We start from the raw sequence: 18,773 nt of genomic DNA, 5'->3' as shown, positions 1-18,773 counted from the left end.
TTATGTTGAAATATCCAGATCAAGGCACAAAAGAGGAGCAAACACTCCTGGATCAAAACGCACAGTTTATCCCACGGCCAGCAATGGGGAGTGGCATTTTGTGTGTGGTGGGAGGGAGGGGAGGAGTAGGTAGGATAGTTTGCATGTTCAGGCAAGACTGGCATCAGGAAGAAGTCACTGCCTTTCTGCCCCACCACAGTCATCCAGCTCTCTTTAACCACACCCTCCGAGAAGGCCAGGCCAGAAGAAGGAGGCCTTGAAGATCACTGATGCCAACAGTAGCCATCATTATGAAGCTTCCTATGTGACAGGTGCGTTTATGCCCATTTCCCCTAAAAATCATCACAATCTTGCAAAGTAGTCATTATTATCCTTTTTTAACAGATGGAGAAACTAGGCCCAGAGAAGGTTAGTAAGTTGCCCAAGGCCACACAGCTAATAGGTGACACAGCTGAGGTTCAATTTCAAATCCAACGAGCTTCTAATTTGACTATGTTGCCATCTATCTCTGAAACAGAAACACAAAACACATGGACGTGTAGAAAACTGACAGAACCGTGTGCATAAATGAGGGGAGTATCCAGATTGGGGAGGGGAGGAGAGCTGAGAATATCTGGGTTTGGGACTTCCCTCGTGGTCCAGTGATTAAGAATCTGCCTTGCAATGGAGGGGACGTGGATTTGATCCCTAGTCAGGGAACTAAGGAGGAGAGGGCATCAGAGGATGAGAGGGCTGGACAGCATCCCTGATGCAATGAACATGAACTTGGGCAGACTCCAGGAGATGGTGAGGGACAGGGAGGCCTGGTGTGCTGCTGTCTATGGGGTCCCAAGGAGCCAGACCCAACAGGAAGACTCAACAGCAACAACAACAGGGAACTAAGATTCTGCAAGCCACACCTAGAGAGTCTGTGTGTGGTAACAAAAGATCCCCCGTGCCGCAACGAAGACTCCAGACAGTCAAATAAAGAAATGTTTTGTTTTGTTGTTTTTTTTTTAATTATCTGGGATCATTCTAGAAAGAAAGCAGGCATAAACTGACCTTTGAAGGGCAAGGTGGATTACCATTACTGGAGAAAAGGCAGAGAGTCTTCATGGTGGGGGAACAGTATAAATAAGTGTAGGAAGGCAGGAGGGAGGGTGGTTTCCAGCACAAGCAGAGGCAGTCGGCCTGGTGAGAGCAGGGGCTGAAGTGTGGAAGGACTTCTCAATAGAGAATATGGGGGCTGAGACTTTGGACTGGCTTCAGTGGGACTTGGGCATCAGTTCAAGTTCTTGAAGAGAAAAGTGACACCATGAAAGCAGTGATTAGGGAAGATTAAAATCCAAGGCACACAGTTTCCCTCCACGGACAGGACTTGGAATAATGCATGTAATACAGCAACAGAAGTTAGTAAGAATAATAGTAATGACACGTGGCCTTTAAGCACAGTCCTTGTCTAAGTTTTCCCTCTAGAATTGGGTATGTTTTTAAAAAGGCTGTCATTCAAAATGTAGCTAACATATGAGCTAGATGTGTTTTGTTTTGTTTTTTTCCCACTTTCTGAAAATGAGTTTAACTGATACTTGTATTACTTTTCTGAAAAACTACTGCCCCCAACCAAAACCCATGAGCATATGTATGCCCACACAGGTGGCGCTAGTGGTAAAGAACCCACCTGCCAATGCAAGAGCCATAAAAGATGCTCGTTTGATCCCTGCATCAGGAAGATCCCCTGGAAGAGGGCATGGAAACCTACTCCAGTATTCTTGCCTGGAGAATCCCATGCACAGAGAAGCCTGGCGAGCTACAGTCCATAGCGTCGCAAAGAGTCAGACACGACAGAGTGACTTAGCACACGCACATGCCCACACAGCAGTGTGAAGAGCCCTGTTGTTGGACAACGGAGACCGTAGTGCCAGCCCTGCCATCTGCCCCTGACTTGCCTGGACCCTCAGCAGGTGCTGAATAGGAGGGTCTGCTCTGAGGAGCCTCAGGCTTTGATGGTTAGCATGGGCCTGGTCTGCCAGGCTCTGCTTAGAGCCTTAGAGGAAGAGATCCTCTTCTAAGACATGGTAAGAGCCTGGAAGCTGGCTTTGAGTTCATTTTTTATAAAACTTCCAATCAAAGTTACACAAACATAAGTGAAATTACCCTAGGGCACAAGGAATGAGCAAGCTAGAGAAAGACGTGACTAACGGCTGAGATGGCCAGTGGTCATCTGAGATGTCTAAGTAACTTACAGTACAAGTCCATGGTTATGGCATACCCGCCAAATGTGAGGCTCTGTGCTAGGCACAAGATAGATGCAAAAATGGCTGAGGTCAAGAAGCCACAGTTGTGGGTTCTTAGGTGTCACCTGTTCAGGGGCCCCATCTCTGATACACACACCTGTCCCATTGAGGAACAGGTCCCTTATTTGAGGTCTGCAGCCTCGTGTGTTTACCTTGGTCACATTGCTCACCACACTGAAAAGTTGTTTGCTAAATTATCTGTCTCCCATGCGTCATCGCTTGGATCTTAAAAAATTGACTGTGCAGTAAAATGGGGTAAGGAAATTGAAAGCCAGCCAAGGGACTGGAAGAATAATTTTGAATTATCTTGAGACTGCTTTCCTGAGAGAAGTGATTTATGGACCATCCTCCAGAAGCTCAGAAAGAAACCATGTCATGTGCTTCTGGGCTCTGGTGTGACTGTGGAATTCTGGGAAACTGCAGCCACCTACAGGCTGAAGGATGCTCAGCCATCTGGGACAGGCTGGTGGGGGCAGGGCTACACTGACTCTCTCACTCCCAAGGGAGAAGATGCAGCCATGTTCTCCTACGCGGGGAGTGGCTTAGGGGGATGCCGATCATCACTGCGGGCTGCCCTGATAGCTCACCTGGGTCATCACTGTGGAAATACTGCTCCTCACTCTTCTGGTTCACTTGCACCATGGCATCCAGGCCTGGGCATCCATGCTTGTCCACTGTGACAGCACAGCACTCAAAACAGGAAAAAAGATAGATAATGAAAGGGTACCACTCAGCTGGTAGGCCTTTGTGGATTGTCAGGTGAAGAAGCATATTTCCTTCCTCCTTCCCTTCACAAGATCTCAAGTCTTCCTTGACTTCTCTGTTCTTTCACCTGGTTCTGGAAAATATTCTTTAGGCCTCTGGACAATAATAGACTAACTGTATAGGTGATGAAAAACACAACCCCACGTTCCATTCTCCAATGCTGAGTTCACTCTAATTATGTGGGCATAATGAGCTGACACAAGACCAGAGTGGTCACATGCATATCAGGCGGTGTGGTTTCTTAGCAACAAACCAGAAACTGTGTTAAGTAGGTCTTGTTTGTGTCTGGGTGCATGTGCAGTCAGAACTGTAGTGACTGTTGCAGGTAAATGGACATTTTGTTCGTGGATCGATTTTTTCTTGAGACTCTACTGCAGTGCAGTCGCCTGACAAAGAACCTGAAAGGCTATCAGTCAGTTCAGTTCAGTTCAGTTCAGTCGCTCAGTCGTGTCTGACTCTTTGCGACCCCATGAAAGGCTATAGTATTCTTGAAATTGAGCTAATTGTAAGAGGAATGAATCTTATCTGTTTATATTTGCCATTTAATGAGTGCTGTGCTTTGAGTTATAACAATTTGCCTGAAATGGCATAGAATATCCATTCTAAAGATCCACCTTACTTATTTTTCTTTCTTTCTTTTTTTTTTTGAAAAAAAAATTTATTTATTTGGCTGCATTGGATCTTAGTTGTGGCACGTGGAATCTTTTTTTTTTTTTTCCAGTTGAGGCAGGTGGGATCTAGTTCCCTGACCAGGGATGAAACCCTGCATTGGGAGCACACGAGTCTCAGTCACTGGGCCACCAGGAAAGTCCCCACTTTAGCTTCTAAATCCATCAATCCCTCCCATGTCCTATTGCTGGAGTGATCTTAAGGACATGCCTTATTTCCACTTCACCTCCTGTAATAGAGATTCAGGAAGGAGAAGACACATGTCCCATGTCACTTAGCTAGTGAGGGGCAGGACTAGGCTTCAGACCCAGATTAGCCCACTATGTCATGTCTGTGGGTTCTGGGGTTTGAGACGTGAATTACTGTACTGTGACCACTCAAAGATGGTGGCCTTTGAGATGGAACCCTAAGGACAGTGGTGTCTGTGAGGTATTTTATTACTCCCCTGAAGCCCAGCATCAAAGGGTCATTGTTTTACAAGGCTTCCTCCTGGATCACGATTCCCTGGGAGGAAATAAAGCCAGACTCTCGACTCCATGGTGCACACTGCCTGCTCCGTCACTGGCATTCTGGTTATTAATAGTATGGGCTGAAGAGTAAATGAGTGAGTGAGTGGTTCTAATTCCATACACAGCCAAGGTTGACGCTTGCCATGCAAACTGAAGCAGAACATAATAGTTTCCATTACCCAACAGTCAGGGGATTATTTGGCCGTAAACCACAGTATTTTGCATGTTACCGGAGAATTATAAATTCTCCTTGTTCAAATTATTGTTCTCAGTGACTATTGTGGTGACACAGGAAGAGAGACGGTACTGCCCCGTCTTATGAAACAGTGAGCTGGCGCGAGTCAGGAATGAGCCTTAGCAGGTGTTGGGGCGAAACAGGTGCCAGCCGACTGCCTGGGGCTCTGTTTGCCAAGGCAAATACTGACAGCACACAGTGTTAAAGAGCCTCACGCTGTCTTGCTGAGCAATTCTGTGCATTTGATCCCAGCTCATTCTGTTTCACCCTGAATGTGGGCCCTTCAGATACAGGCTTACTTTTAAGGTGCTTTGAGTCTTTTGGGCCACAGCACCTATTTATAGCTTGGTCTCCAAATTTCCGTGAACAAAGGCTCTGCTTCACCTCCCCCACCCACCACGCACCCTCTGGAAGCACCTTATAGCACATTCTGTATCTCCAACTTGTACTCGGATGTGACATCTGGAGAAGCTAGTAGATCATCAGTCATGCTCTCATTTGTGTCTATTCATTAAACTTTTTTTTTTCTCTTATAATACATACTCATCAATTTCTTGCCAAGTGCCAGACACACTGGGAGATATAAAAATGAATGAAGGAGACTCATTCATGGGACCCAGTACCCTCATCTGTGGGGCAGATTTTATCAAAGATTTTCAGGCAAAGGAAGGACCTTTACAAGTCACCAATGCCAACTACTTAATACTGAATATTAGACATTACTGTCTTTCAAAATCTTTCCACTACTATGCCTGAGGTTTTTGTATCTCCTCAATAAATGGACAGAGGAGCCTGGCAGGCTTACAGTCCATGGGGTTGCAAAGAGTTGGACATGACTGAGTAATGGATTTTTGGTATCTCCTCTCTCCTCTGTCCCTCAGTGGGCTTGTCTTTCATTTCTGCCCCCAGATGATTCAGGGAAGACCTCTGATGGCTAAAGATTTATTGAGGCAATCTCCTGAACAGGAAGCACCCACCTTAGGCATTATTTCTTCTCCTATTTGTCCTTTTAAGGGGAAAGTGTGAGTAGTATATGGGCTTTTCAGGTGGCTCAGGGGTAAAGGATCTGTCTGCCAATGCAGTAGACGCGTGTTCGATCCTTGGGTTGGGAAGATCCCTGGATGAGGAAATGGCATCCCACTCCAGTATTCTTGCCTGGAGAATTCCATGGACAAAGGAGCCTGGTGGGCTGTGGGTTAATGGGGTCATGAAGAGACACAACTGGGCAACTGAGCATGCATATGTGAGTTAGATCACACACTTTCTCCTCACCACCATTCCCACACTCCTGCTTTGCCTAAGAAATAGCTCTTGAGTAGCTAAAATCATTTTTTGTATTAAAACACATATATGCTGCCCTTGTTAACAGTTTGCATATCCTATTTCTCCTCTTAGGTCATAAGCTCAAATAGGTGGGAGCCGCATCTCATTTTCAACCCTTTTGCTCCTGCTTCACTCCAAGCATGGTGTTAGGTGAGTAGAGTGAGGCTTTATAAATACTTCTATTAGATCAAATATGCTTTTTGCATGGGGTTTGAATAAAGGAGTCCTTTCCTTTTCCAATAGAGTTTGGCATGCGGAACAGGAACCCAAGTCAGCTTTCAACTCTGCTTGTTGAAGGAACTGCTGAATAAATTCAAGGTTAAAAACACAGACAAGGGTGGGGAGGGGGGGGGTGAGGAGGAGAAAAAAAAAAAAACAACACAGACAAGCGGGAATTCCTTGGCGGTCCAGTGGGTAGGACTGCGCTTCCCCTACAGGGGGCCCAGGTTGATCTTTGATCAGGGAACTAAGAGCCTGCATGCCGTGCCACATGGCCAACGTAAAAATTAAAAAGATTTTAAAAATAATAAAATAAAATTAAAACATGAAATAAAAACACAGACAAATAACAAATATGTGATGTGGCCAGATTTACACTAAAAGGGGTTGTTGCTCAGTCGTGTCTCTTTGTGACCCCATGGACTGCAGCACACCAGGTTTCCCTGTCATTTTACCACCTCCCGGAGCTTGCTCAAACTCATGTTCATTGAGCTGGTGATGCCATCCAACCCTCTCATCATCTGTCATCCCCTTCTCTTCCTGTCTTCAATCTTTCCCAGCATCAAGGTCTTTTCTAATGAGTCAGTTCTTTGCATCAGGTGAAGTATTGGAGCTTCAGCTTCAGAATCAGTCCTTTCAATGAATATTCAGGACTGATTTCCTTTAGGATGGACTGGTTGGATCTCCTTGCAGTCCAAGGGACTCTCAAGAGTCTTCTCCAACCCTACAGTTCAAAAGCATCAGTTTTCAGTGCTCAGCCTTCTTTATGGTCCAACATTCACATCCATACATGACCACAGGAAAAACCATAGCTTTGACTAGACAGACCTTTGTTGGCAAAGTAATGTCTCTGCTTTCTAATATGCTTTCTAGGTTGGTCCTAGCTTTTCTTCCAAGGAGAAAGCATCTTTTAACACTAAAAGGGGACAATGGGACTATAAGCAGCTGTGTGGCACTTCTTCCATTCACAGCTTTGAAACCCAAATTACAAAACAAAATATTGTGCTGGCAAACAAATGCAGAACCCAACCTCAGAAACAAAGGGATAAGGGAAGCTTGCCTCTGTCCACACACTGTGCTTAGTTCCTCTGCTACTAACACGCACCAGTGTCCCATCAGACCTCACTTACCAAACACAAGTTCAAAGAAAAAGTTAAGAATTTCAAGATGGTGACATGAGACCATGAAACCTCAAGCTGGAGGCTCTTCTGAGCACCAGGCCCTCTCTGTGCGACTGTCCAGGCTGCAGGCCCATGAAGATGGCCCTGTCTAGCAGATATATCAGAGAAGGCAATGGCACCCCACTCCAGTACTCTTGCCTCGAAAATCCCATGGACGGAGGAGCCTGGTGGGCTGCCGTCTATGGGGTCACACAGAGTTGGACACGACTGAAGTGACTTAGCAGCAGTAGCAGCAGCACCAGATATATGCATGCATGCCAAGTTGCTTCAGTTGTGTCTGACTCTTTGCAACCGTATGGACTGTAGCCTGCCAGTCTCCTCTGTCTGTGGGATTCGCTGGGTAAGGATACTGGAGTGGGTTGCCATGCCCTCCTCCAGATGAATCTTCCTGCCCCCAGGATTGAACCTGCGTCTCCTGTGGCGTCTGCATTGCAGGCAGATTCTTTACTGCTGAGCCACAGGGGAAGCCATGCTAAGTACTCAAATTTTTGGTTTAATGAATGTACAAATGTTACTTCTTAAGCACAGGCTTCATTAACCAAAGCTCAATTGTTGGCATTATTCTACGATCCAGTGACAACGTGTGTGGGGGAATTCTCTCACACCCACCAAATGATTCTCCTTGACTCTAGCTGTGTGTCCTACAATTTAACTCAGTTCTGATGCGATCTACCTCAAGGTAGCATCAGATCCTACAGATTAAGGACTCAGCCCCAAAAGACTGCCTCCCATTACTTCAGACACTAATCACAAGTCCAGGTTGTCATGAACTTCCCCAGTGTCTGGTGGTTAAGACCGTCTTCCAATGCAGGGGGCGTGGGTTCAATCCCTGGTCAGGGAACTAAGGTCCCATATGCTGCAGAGTGGGACCAGATGTTTTAAAAAAATATGGGGGAAAAAACAAGTCTAGGTTGTCACCAGGGCTTCTGACCCATCAGTTATAAATCAGAGGTTCTCATGACCCCCTCTTCAGACTCGATTAATTTGCTATAGTGGCTCACAGAACACAGACAGTTTACTTCATTTACTGGTTTATTGTAAAAGGATATGATAAAGGATACAGATGAACTGCCAGATGGAACAGATGAGGGCGAGCGGCTTCTATGCTCTCTCCTGGACCACTCTCCCATCACCTCCTCCTGATCATCCATCTGGAAGTTCTCCAAGCCCCTTAGCATTAGGACTTTAAGGAGGCTTCCTCATAGAGGCATGATCAATTACTAACTCACCTTCCTCCCGCTCTGGAGGACAAGGGGTGAGACTGAAAATTCCAAGCTTCTAACCAATGCTTGCTCATACTGGTGCCCAGCCTTCATCCAGCAGCCTATCTGCAGTGTCCTCAACAGAGCAAGAGATGCTCCTAGTGTTTTTATCACTTAGGAAATTAGCAAGGGTTTTAGGAGTTCTGTGCCAGGAACCAGGAGCGGAAACCCGTGTATGTATTTTCTATTACCTCACAATTGTCTATTAATGGCGGACATAATAGAAAATTAATCTTTGTGATGTTGAAAAAACTTTCTGAGCCAAGAGTCTTAATCTCTTTTTCTTATGAAATTTGTTAATCAGCTGCAACACCGAGTGGATTTGTTTTACCAATTCTGTCTTTTGCTTGAGAGAGGCTGTCCTCAAGAGAGAGGAAGATGGGAACCGATTTTGTTTTGCTTTCAGTTAATTTTTGTTTTTAATTAATTTTTAAAAGAAAAGTAAGTGCACTATTCTATTTCTCCTTATGCACGTGTCTTAAAAAAAGGTTCAGATACACCTGACACCACTGTGTCTAAAAGTCAAAGACTCATTCATCTATGGGTCTGTCTCCAGACAGGAGGATATATTATCTGAAATGTACAGGCTGCTAGGATGAAAGTTGATGGACTGACAATATTAGATTTATTTTTAACTGGGCAAGGGGAGGGAAAGGGGGTATGAAAAATTCATGGTTGGGAGAAGCAAGTCCCTGCAAAGGAAAGATGAATGTTCTTGGTGTACAGACTTTGATATATTAATAACCATTGTGGCTCAGAAAAGCTTAGATGAACAATTTGTTGAGGCAACATTACTACAATACTTCAGGGGCCCTGGAGGCCTCAGGCTTTCCTATGTATTCATGTGTAGATGCAGCCAAGGTGAATAAATGCCATTCAAAGAGGTTGGAATGCATTTTTCCCAATGGGTAGGCGGGGAGGAAATCAACTGACAGACACCTGGACTCCCAATGGGTAGGCGGGGAGGAAATCAACTGACAGACACCTGGACTCCTAACTTCATTTTTAACTTTCCTAAATGAAGATCACTGCTGATAAAGAAACTCAAAGAGAATCAGGTTTACATGACATTTATGTATTCATTCAGCCAGCATTTCTTGAGCTCTATGCCGGGATGAGATGGTCGGATAGCATCACTGACTTGATTGACATGAGTTTGAGCAAACTCCGGGAGACAGTGAAGGACAGGGAAGCCTGGCATGCTGCAGTCCATGGGGTTGCAAAAAGTTGGACACGACTTAGCAACTCAGTTCAGTTCAATCGCACAGTTGTGTCCAACTCTTTGTTGTTGTCCCCTTCTCCTCCTGCCTCAATCTTTCCCAGCATCAGGGTCTTTTCCAAAGAGTCAGTTCTTTGCATCAAGTGACCAAAGTATTGGAGCTTCAGCTTCAGCATCTGTGCTTCCAATGAAGATTCAGGACTGATTTCCTTTAGGATGGACTGGTTTGATCTCCTTGCTGACTTAGCAAGTGAATAAAAGCAAATGCCAGGTAACTGTGTTAGGTGCCTGAGCCTTGAAGCAAAATTCAGCTAAGTCCTTGCCCTGGAGAAGCCCTCAGTTTATCCTGAAATGAAAATGTGGTGGATAGGATGGGGGTGGCCATAGAGGTCTCCCAGCTGCTGGTGCCTGGGGAAAATGACCATTCACATCCAGAGCGTCTGAGGAAGTTGTTCTACCCCACAGAGGCTGGTAAGCTATGAGTTGTCATGGCAACAAATTAAACAGATGGAACAGGGTGTGAGGGCCCCAGCTGTGAGTGTACTGTCTCCTCCTCCTCTAGCCTGACTCTTCCTTGCTTACTGCCGAGACCATTTTCCTGGATGTGGGATTTGGCTGGAGAAGAAGAGCAGATGGAAGGGAGCTGCTGGGAAGGGGAGAGGATAGTAGAGACACTACAGATTCACACAGAATAGCAAGTAAAATTTAGCGTAACACTTATGGGACCCTCATCACGTGCCAGGAATGCCTGCAGCCTCATCTCAGCTGATTCTCATCACAACACTCTGGCAGTTCTCTTTCCCCCATTATAGAGGTGAGAAAACTGAGGCTCAGATGGGCTGTAGATAAACGGTAGGCAGCAGAGGTGAGATTCAAATCTGGGACTGTCTGATTCCCATGCCTGAGCTCTTAGCACCCAGCTTCAGTAGTTCTGAACTGCAGGTACAACAATGAACCTGGGGGAGTGGAGGGGGAAGGGCTAAAATGCAGAGTCCTGGGCCCAGTTCCAGACCTGCTGAATCAGAATATCTGGGGGGTTGGGCCGAGGAATTAGAATATGAAGGGATCTTAGGGGTCTTGGAGATCTGAGTGGTACCTAGAGAGAGGAAGTGACTTTCCCCAGGTCCCAGGGTGATTTGGGACTAGGATCAAGATCTTCTATACTAGCTTACATGCTTGTTCTCAGTCGCTTCAGTCATGTCTGACTCTTTGTGACCCTATGGACTATAGCCGGCCAGACTCCTCTATCCACGGAATTCTTCAGGCAAGAATACTGGAGTGGATTGCTATGCCCTCCCCTCCAGGGGATCTTCTTGACCCAGGGATCAAACCCGTGTCTCCTGTGTCTCCTGCATTGCAGGCCAATTCTTTACTGCTGAGCCATCAGGACTTAAAGGTGTGAAGTGGGGTGTTCACAGGAAACCAACAGAGAATACGGTGGGCTGACCACTGAAAGTTGTCCTTCGTTTAGGATAATAAGGCTCCATCTAACTGGTGCTCCTATCAAGAAAAAGAAGAGAGAAGCCCTAACCAGTACTTACTATATTTTCTTTCCAGCATTACTGCCTGCAAGGCCAACCCACTTCCTAGCCCAGTCACCAGGGTAACCATCACCCCCACCTTGACAGTTAAGTGTGTCCGCAGGCTCTTGCACCCACATCCAGGGCCGAGAGACCCAGCCCTATAATCAGCCTCCTGCTGCCTCTCCAGACAGTCAGCAGTGTCAGCTCCCTGCTCTCAGGGCCCATCACCCGATCCCGGATCTGCAGACACCCCTCCGCATGCTCACATGCTGTGTTCTGCTTCCCTCGCCCACCGCCTCCCAGGAGACAAATGTGTGACTGCACTTCTGGCGGGGATGACCACCTCTGGAGGGAGGAGCCTGCCCTTGAGTTGGAGCACAGCCCAACACACCCAGCCCACACATAAGAAAAAAACACCCCCTCCCGGAGGAGGAGCGCTGTGGCACTGAGCACCCTCTCACCCTCCAGAGACAGCTGAGGGGGCGGCTGGAGTTTGGGAAGAGTTGGCAAAGTGACGATCAGGCCGGGCGAGGGGCGGAGGCAGTTAATAGTGAGGAGGACTGGGGTTGGGGGAAGGTAAACTGAGCACCCAAATCCTGTTGCTAATGAAACAGTTCCCTGCCTGCCCAACCCCAAGGCTCCATGTCGAGGAAATGGGACCCCCTCCCACCCCCACTTCCCCATAACAGCCACCTGGAGCCTGCCCCTGCAAGTGATGATGCTAACTGCCTGTTCAAGGACGGGCCAGAATACTTCATGAGGCTGGGCTGCTCATGGGGCCACAGAGTCCCCTTCAGGACTTCAAAAGGATCAATTCCATCTAGCCCACCTAATGCCCTGCCTGCTAGGCTGCACGTCTCTGTCTGACCTCCTTCCTCAGTGGCTGCAGCCCATCAATGCTTCCTACCAGCTCTGTCCTGACCTGGGTGGCAGACACCCCAGCTGTCGCCCTCCTCACTGTTCCTTCCCTTATCTTCCTGCTTGGACACATCTTAGGCCATCTGAGATTTTGCATCTCGGCTGTCTCCTAGGCCCTGAGCCACTTCGACCCTAAGGATCAGAGATGGCTGTCCCGATTACCCTACTTTCTTGGTTCCCTGCAGCTTCAGAGGTTGAGGCCTTCATAGGATTGAGACCTTCCTCCAGAGGGCCTGGGGCCTGGTGCCCCCAGAAGCTGCTGAAGGAACCAGGTAAAACCATTAGAGTGCCAGGGACTTGACTCCTCAAGGAGCCACCTGTGACCCATAGAAGGTAGATGACAGGGGAAAATGATTCTCACAGCGGTTCCCAGACCAGGTGTCTGCACAGCCTGTCTGGAGAAGGTCCTCTGTGACTGAGCACCTACCTGGCTGTGTCTCTTTGTGAACTGGTGGCCGGCTGGGCAGCACAGTGCCTCTATCTGTTTCCGTTTGTGCCCCATCTCACTTCACTCCCCTCACTGGGGCTGCCCTAGGGCTGCACCGCCCAGGGAAGAGTGTGCTAAGATTCAAATAGGGCAGAATTCTCATTTTATGTTATCTAGCCTAATTTCCTCACTTGACAGAGGGAGCTGAGAGCTAGAGAAGTTCAGTGATTTCCCCAAGTTCACAACTAGTTAATGGAGAAGCTCTGCCTATTTATCACTTGAACAACTAATTAATAAGCACCTACCATGTTCCAGGGACAATTCTAGGCACTGGGGATGCAGTGGTGAATCACATGGACAAGGCCCCTCCCTTTATGGAAGACAGTGTGTGAGTGGAGGGTTAGAGGGGAAAGGACTGTAAAAGAGATGAATAAGCAAAATACTCAGAATGTTAGACTGATGAGTGCTGGTAGGGGTGATGGTTGGGTATTATGGGCTGGACTGTGTCCTCCAAAATTCACGTGTTAAGTCCTGACCCCTAGTACCTCAGAACGCGACTGCATTAAAGAGGTAATGGAGTTAAAATGAGGCCATTGGAGTAGGTTCTAGCCCAATATGTGTGTTCAGTCGCTCAGCTGTGTCCAACTCTTTGCAACCCAATGGACTGTAGCCCGCCAGGCTCCTCCGTCCATGGGATTATCCCGGCAAGAATACTGGAGTGGGTGGCCATTTCCTCCTCCAGACCCAACACGCCTGGTGTCCTTATAAGAAGAGAAAATGTGGAGACATAAAGAGACACCAAAGATGCCTACACACAGGGAAAAGACCCCGTGAAGACACCGCCACCTGTAGCCTCAGGAGAAACCAAACCTGCCGACACCTTGATCTTGACTTCCAGCCTCTAGATGGACAGACGGTACACTTCTGTTGTTTAAGTCACCCAGTCTGCGGTATTTTGTTGTGGTGGCCCTAACAAACCAAAACACTTTCATAAAAGGTGTTCTGAGCTGGTTTCCTTGAGAAGGGGACATTTGAGAAAAACCCTGAAAGATGCAATGGTGTGGGGGGAAATCTTCTGAAATTCCGATGGAAGAGCATCCCAGGTTTCGGGGCTCTGACGGGCCTCACACCTCGAGTGCCCACAGGACAACATGGACACCAGTGCATGCAAAAAAGCAGAGTGGGTGATGGAGAAAACGGGCGGATGGGAGATCAGAGATGGGAAGGGATGTGGGAGGGCGTTCTCTGCAGGAGGTGGGGAGTTGCTGTGGAGTTTAGAGCGGTGGTTCTCAGTTGGGAAGAAGAGGGTTTTGTGTCCAAATCTGACAAGTGTCTGAAGATATTTCCAGGGTCATAACTGAGAAGGTGTGAGGAGAGGGTTAGGATCAGATGCTGGCATCTAGTGGGTAGAGGCCAGGGAGGCTGCTAACGCACACGATAGCATTTTGCTCCAAGTAGAGGGCTTCCCTGTGGCTCAGATGATAAAGAATTTGCCTGCAATGTGGGAGACCCAGGTTCAATCCCTGGGTCAGGAAGATCCCCTGGAGAAGGGAATGGCAATCCACTTCGGTATTCTTGCCTGCAGAATTCCATGGACAGAGAAGCCTGGTGGGTTATAGTCCATGGGATTGTAAAGAGTTGGACACGACTGAGCGAACTGTCACTTAAACAATTACCAAGAATCCCATAGTAACAAGGTTGAGAAGCCCTGGTTTAGAGCATAGTATCATTCTGACTATGTTGGGAGTGACTTCAAAAGAAGAGCAGGGATTCTCTGGAGGGCCAGTGCTTAGGACTTGGGAGGTTTCACTGCTGTGACCTGGGTTCAATCCCAGGTCGGGGAATTGTTAATAAAATCCTGCAAGCCACATGGCATGGCAGAAAAGAAAAAGAAGCAGCAAAAGCTCCATTAATCCAGGTGACTTGGCCCAGGGTGGCAGATCTTCTGCTAAGCCGGAGTGCTGCAGTTCATGGGGTGACAAAGAGTTGGATGCAACTTAGTGACTAAACAACAGTGTCAATTTAGTGCTCCCTGCCCTATTCTCCTTGCCTCTTCCATCTTTCCCTTACCACTTTGTCAACAAACATTAACAGAAGCCTTGCTATCTGTTAATTGTTGTGCCAGGTACTGGGCAGATTCTAACAGGTATAGCCTAGTAGGAACCTGACCTAGTTCACCCAGACCCAAGCTGGCGAGAAGGGAGCTGTTCCATGGGGCAGGTGCTGACTTGGGAAAAGTCCTCTTGGGGCTATAGGTTGACCTCTGCGACCGTTGTCAGCAGTTGCCATCTACTCACACATTAAAGAAATCACGGAATGAGCACAGGGTGGGTGATAGCTCCATGCAGCCAGCTGCACAAGCCCAGAACTTGGAAATCATCCTTAATGCCTCTGTCTCCCTCACCCCCACCCCTCCACCTCTAATCCATCCCCAGCTACCTCCAAAACCTCTCTTGCATCTGTTCACATTGCTTCATCTCTATCATCATGACTTTAGTTCAAGCTCTTATCATCTCCTACCTGGTCTCTCTATTGTCACTCTGGTGCCCCTAGAATCTTTTATTCATTAGGACAGATGGGCTATGCTGCAGTAACAGAAAACATGAATTCTCAGTGGCTTAACACAATAGAAGTTTATTTCTGACTTATGCAAAAATAGTTGAGGTGATCCTCCTCCATCAGTCTGCTCCCTGCATTTTTTCCATAGCAATTATTATAGTTTGTAGTTATCTATTTAATTGTATCAATTATTGGATCAATTTCTATTGCTATCCCTAGGGTATGTACTCCTTAATGGTAGGACCTGTACCTAGCTTACTATGAATCCCTAGGCCTAGAACAGTGCCTATAATATAACTATGATTAATGCTTAATATAACATAGAAAGTAGAATCTTGAAATATTTTTTGAATGAATGGTTGGATGAATGCAGTGGCTACACTATGACTGGAAACCACATCACCTCCCAGATCTAAAAATTTCTAAAATACTTCATGCATAAAACATGATATGGAGTACGTATGTATATTTCAAGCCTAACAATAAAACACTCACATATCACTACCCAGTTTAAAAAATAACACATCACTTTGGACTTCCCTGGGGGTTTAGTGGTTAAGACTGCACTTCCACTGCAGGGTGAGCTCCATCCCTGGTCTGGGAACTAAGATCCCACATGCTGATTTTGGCGTGGCTGAAAAATTGAAACAGAAAACAAACACATCACTAACATCTATGTGCTCCTCCCCGATCACATCTCAGTCCCAGAGATTAACAAAAGGCTCCGTTTTTTTATCCATCATCTTCTTTTCCTTATCAACATTTTAACCACATGGGGTTTCCCATGGTGCTAATGGTAAAGAACCCACTTGCCAATGCAGGAGAAATGAGACGCGAGTTCGACTCCAAAGTCAGGAAGATCCCCTAGAGGAGGGCATGGCAACCCACTCCAGTATTCCTGCCTGGAGAAAACTGTGGATAGAAGAGCCTGGATGGCTATAGTTCGTCAGATCACAGAGAGTCAGACACGACTTAAGCGACTTATCATGCGTGCAGTTATTACATATAGTATTGCTTTTGAATGTTATATAAGTAGTATAACACTGTATGTAGTCTTTGGCAATTTACATGTTGTTCACCACCTTGGTGAGGTTTATTTTTGTAGAATTACATAGTTGGGGTTCATTTTTATCATCACAGTTTTCCACTGATTGAGTGTAATACCATTAATTTATCCTCTTGTTAATGGGTATGTGAACTGTTACCAGGTTTTTGCAATTGCAATTTGTACTGCTGTGAACTTTCTTGTACATGGCTCTGTGCAAGTGTGCAAAGAATTCCTCTAGGGTACACAGTACATACCTTGAAGAAGTAAATTCCACTTTATAAGTCAATGCTGTGGCTTCCAAAGTGCTTACCACAAGTTTCATTTCCACCAACAGTGTGCAAGAGTGCCCTCCGTTCTACATCCTTCAGACACCTGATGCCATCAGACTTTAAAATTTGTGCCTGTTCGGTGGGTGTCTACATTTACCTTCCCCTGATTACTAATGAGGCTGGGCTTCTTTCCATAGGTTTATTAGTGAGTTTTCTTTTGCAAAACGGTTGCTTGTATATTTTGCCGGTGTTTCCACTTAGCTGTCTTCTTACTGACTTTTTTGGAGTTCTTAATTCTAGACAGCAATTTTTCCATGGCTATTTTATTGTAAATATGCTTTCCTGGTCTGCAGGTTTTCTTGTGCATTATGATGAAACGAGTTCTAAATTTCAAAGTAGCTACCTTTATCAATCTTTTATATTGTGTGTTTTTTTTTTTTTTGTATAAGAAAACTCTCCCTGATGTCATAAAACTATTCTTCTATATTTTCTTCCAAAAGTTTGAAAGATTTGTCCTTGGTTTTTTACTCACCTGAAAATGATTTTGCCTATGGTCTCAATTAGAAATCTAAATAGTTTTCTCATTATCATATTATAATTACATTAGTTTCCTACTGCTGCTGTAACAAATTACCACCAATCTAGTAGCTTGAAAAACACAAATTTATTATCTCACAGTTCTGGAGATTAGAACTGGGTTTCACTGGGTTAAATTCAAGGTGTCTGTGGGGGCTGCATGGCATTTCCACCTGGAGAATCTAGAAGCTTGTTTTTGTTTTTTCCCAGCTATCCACTTGTGCTCTCTTCCACCTTCAAAGCAACGGCCAGTCAAGTTTCTCTTGCCTCCCATCACTCTGACACTGACCCTCCTGCCTCTCTCTTTCACTTGTAAGCACTCTTTATGATTACACTGGGCCTACCTGGATCACCTCAAAATCTTTAAACTAGTGACATTTTTTGGGTTTTCCAGGTGGGTCAGTAGTAAAAAAAAAAAGAATCTGCCTGCCAAGCAGGAAACATGGCTTCGATCCCTGGGTCAGGAAGATACCCTGGAGAAGGAAATGGCAACCCACTCCAGTATTCTTGCCTGGGAAATCTCATGGAGGAGCCTGGCTGGCTACAGTCCATGGGGTCGCAGAGTTGTGCACGATTTAGCAGCTAAACAACAACAATGGTCACATATTTAAAGTCCCTTTTGTTGTGTAAGGTAACACAGTCACACATTAGAGGATTAGGACATGGACATCTTTGGGACAGCTTCATTCTGCCTCCCACAATAATTGATTCAGCACAATGTATTTAATCTTTTCTGAACTTGGGAACAGAGGAACACTGATCTGGTGGTAAAAACAATAATAATAGCAGATGCTGAATGCTTGCTGCATGCCAGGAATTTCTCTAAGGACTGTATGCATATTACCTCATTTAATTCGCACATGACTTTGTGCTAAGGGCCAGTACTATTATTTCTGTCTTTGGCTTCCCTGGTGGCTCAGCTGGTAAAGAATCCACCTGCAATGTAGGAGAGCTAGGTTCAATCCCTGGGTTGGGAAGATCCCCTGGAGAAGGGAAAGGCTACCCACTCCAGTATTCTAGCCTGGAGAATTCCATGGACTGTAGAGTCCATGGGGTCTCAAAGAGTCGGATACGACTGAGCAACTTTCAGTTTCATTATTTCTGTCTTACAGATGAGTAAAGTGAGGGACAAAGTGATTAAGTACCTTGCCCACAGCTGGAAGTGGCAGAGCCAGGACTCGAACTCAGGCAGCTGGGATCCAAAATCCATGCACCCAACCACCATGGTGTTGTTCAAGGGACAGAACTAATAAGTAAACCTAGCTCCCCTTAGCTGCTCAATCCTAAGTCACAGAACTTCTCTGAGCCTCAGTTTCTTTATAAAATTGGAAAAGTAGTGCATCTCTTCTGTACCTCTCACGGCTACTCTGAGGAAACACTGAGACAAGCTGTAACAAAGCAGGTCAGATAAGGAAAAGACGGTTCCAAGAGTCATTCCACTGCATGTCACTGACAGATTCGGGACTGGGACTCAGGTTTCCTGGCAAGGTGGGCTATTTCCACCACACGGTGGTAACTACAGCAGGCACAACTCTTCAGCCTGAATATTTTCACTTCACCAACCTCCTGTCCATGAAAGCTGTGTCGGTGTATTCAATTGTTCATTAAGAATGGCAACGAGTCGCCAGTCCAGGTTCGATGCATGACACTGGATGCTTGGGTCTGGTGCACTGGGATGACCCAGAGGGATGGTACGGGGAGGGAGGAGAGAGGAGAGTTTAGGATGGGGAACACGTGTATACCTGTGGCGGATTCATGTTGATGTATGGCAAAACCAATACAATATTGTAAAGTTAAA

Source organism: Bos grunniens, chromosome 21 (genome assembly GCF_055505025.1).
Source record: "Bos grunniens cultivar Pamir isolate PY7600 chromosome 21, Bosgru_T2T1.0, whole genome shotgun sequence".
In the NCBI taxonomy this organism is placed as follows: Eukaryota; Metazoa; Chordata; class Mammalia; order Artiodactyla; family Bovidae; genus Bos; species Bos grunniens.
The sequence above is the reverse complement of the archived record's forward strand: the minus strand, read 5'-3'. Positions refer to the sequence as shown.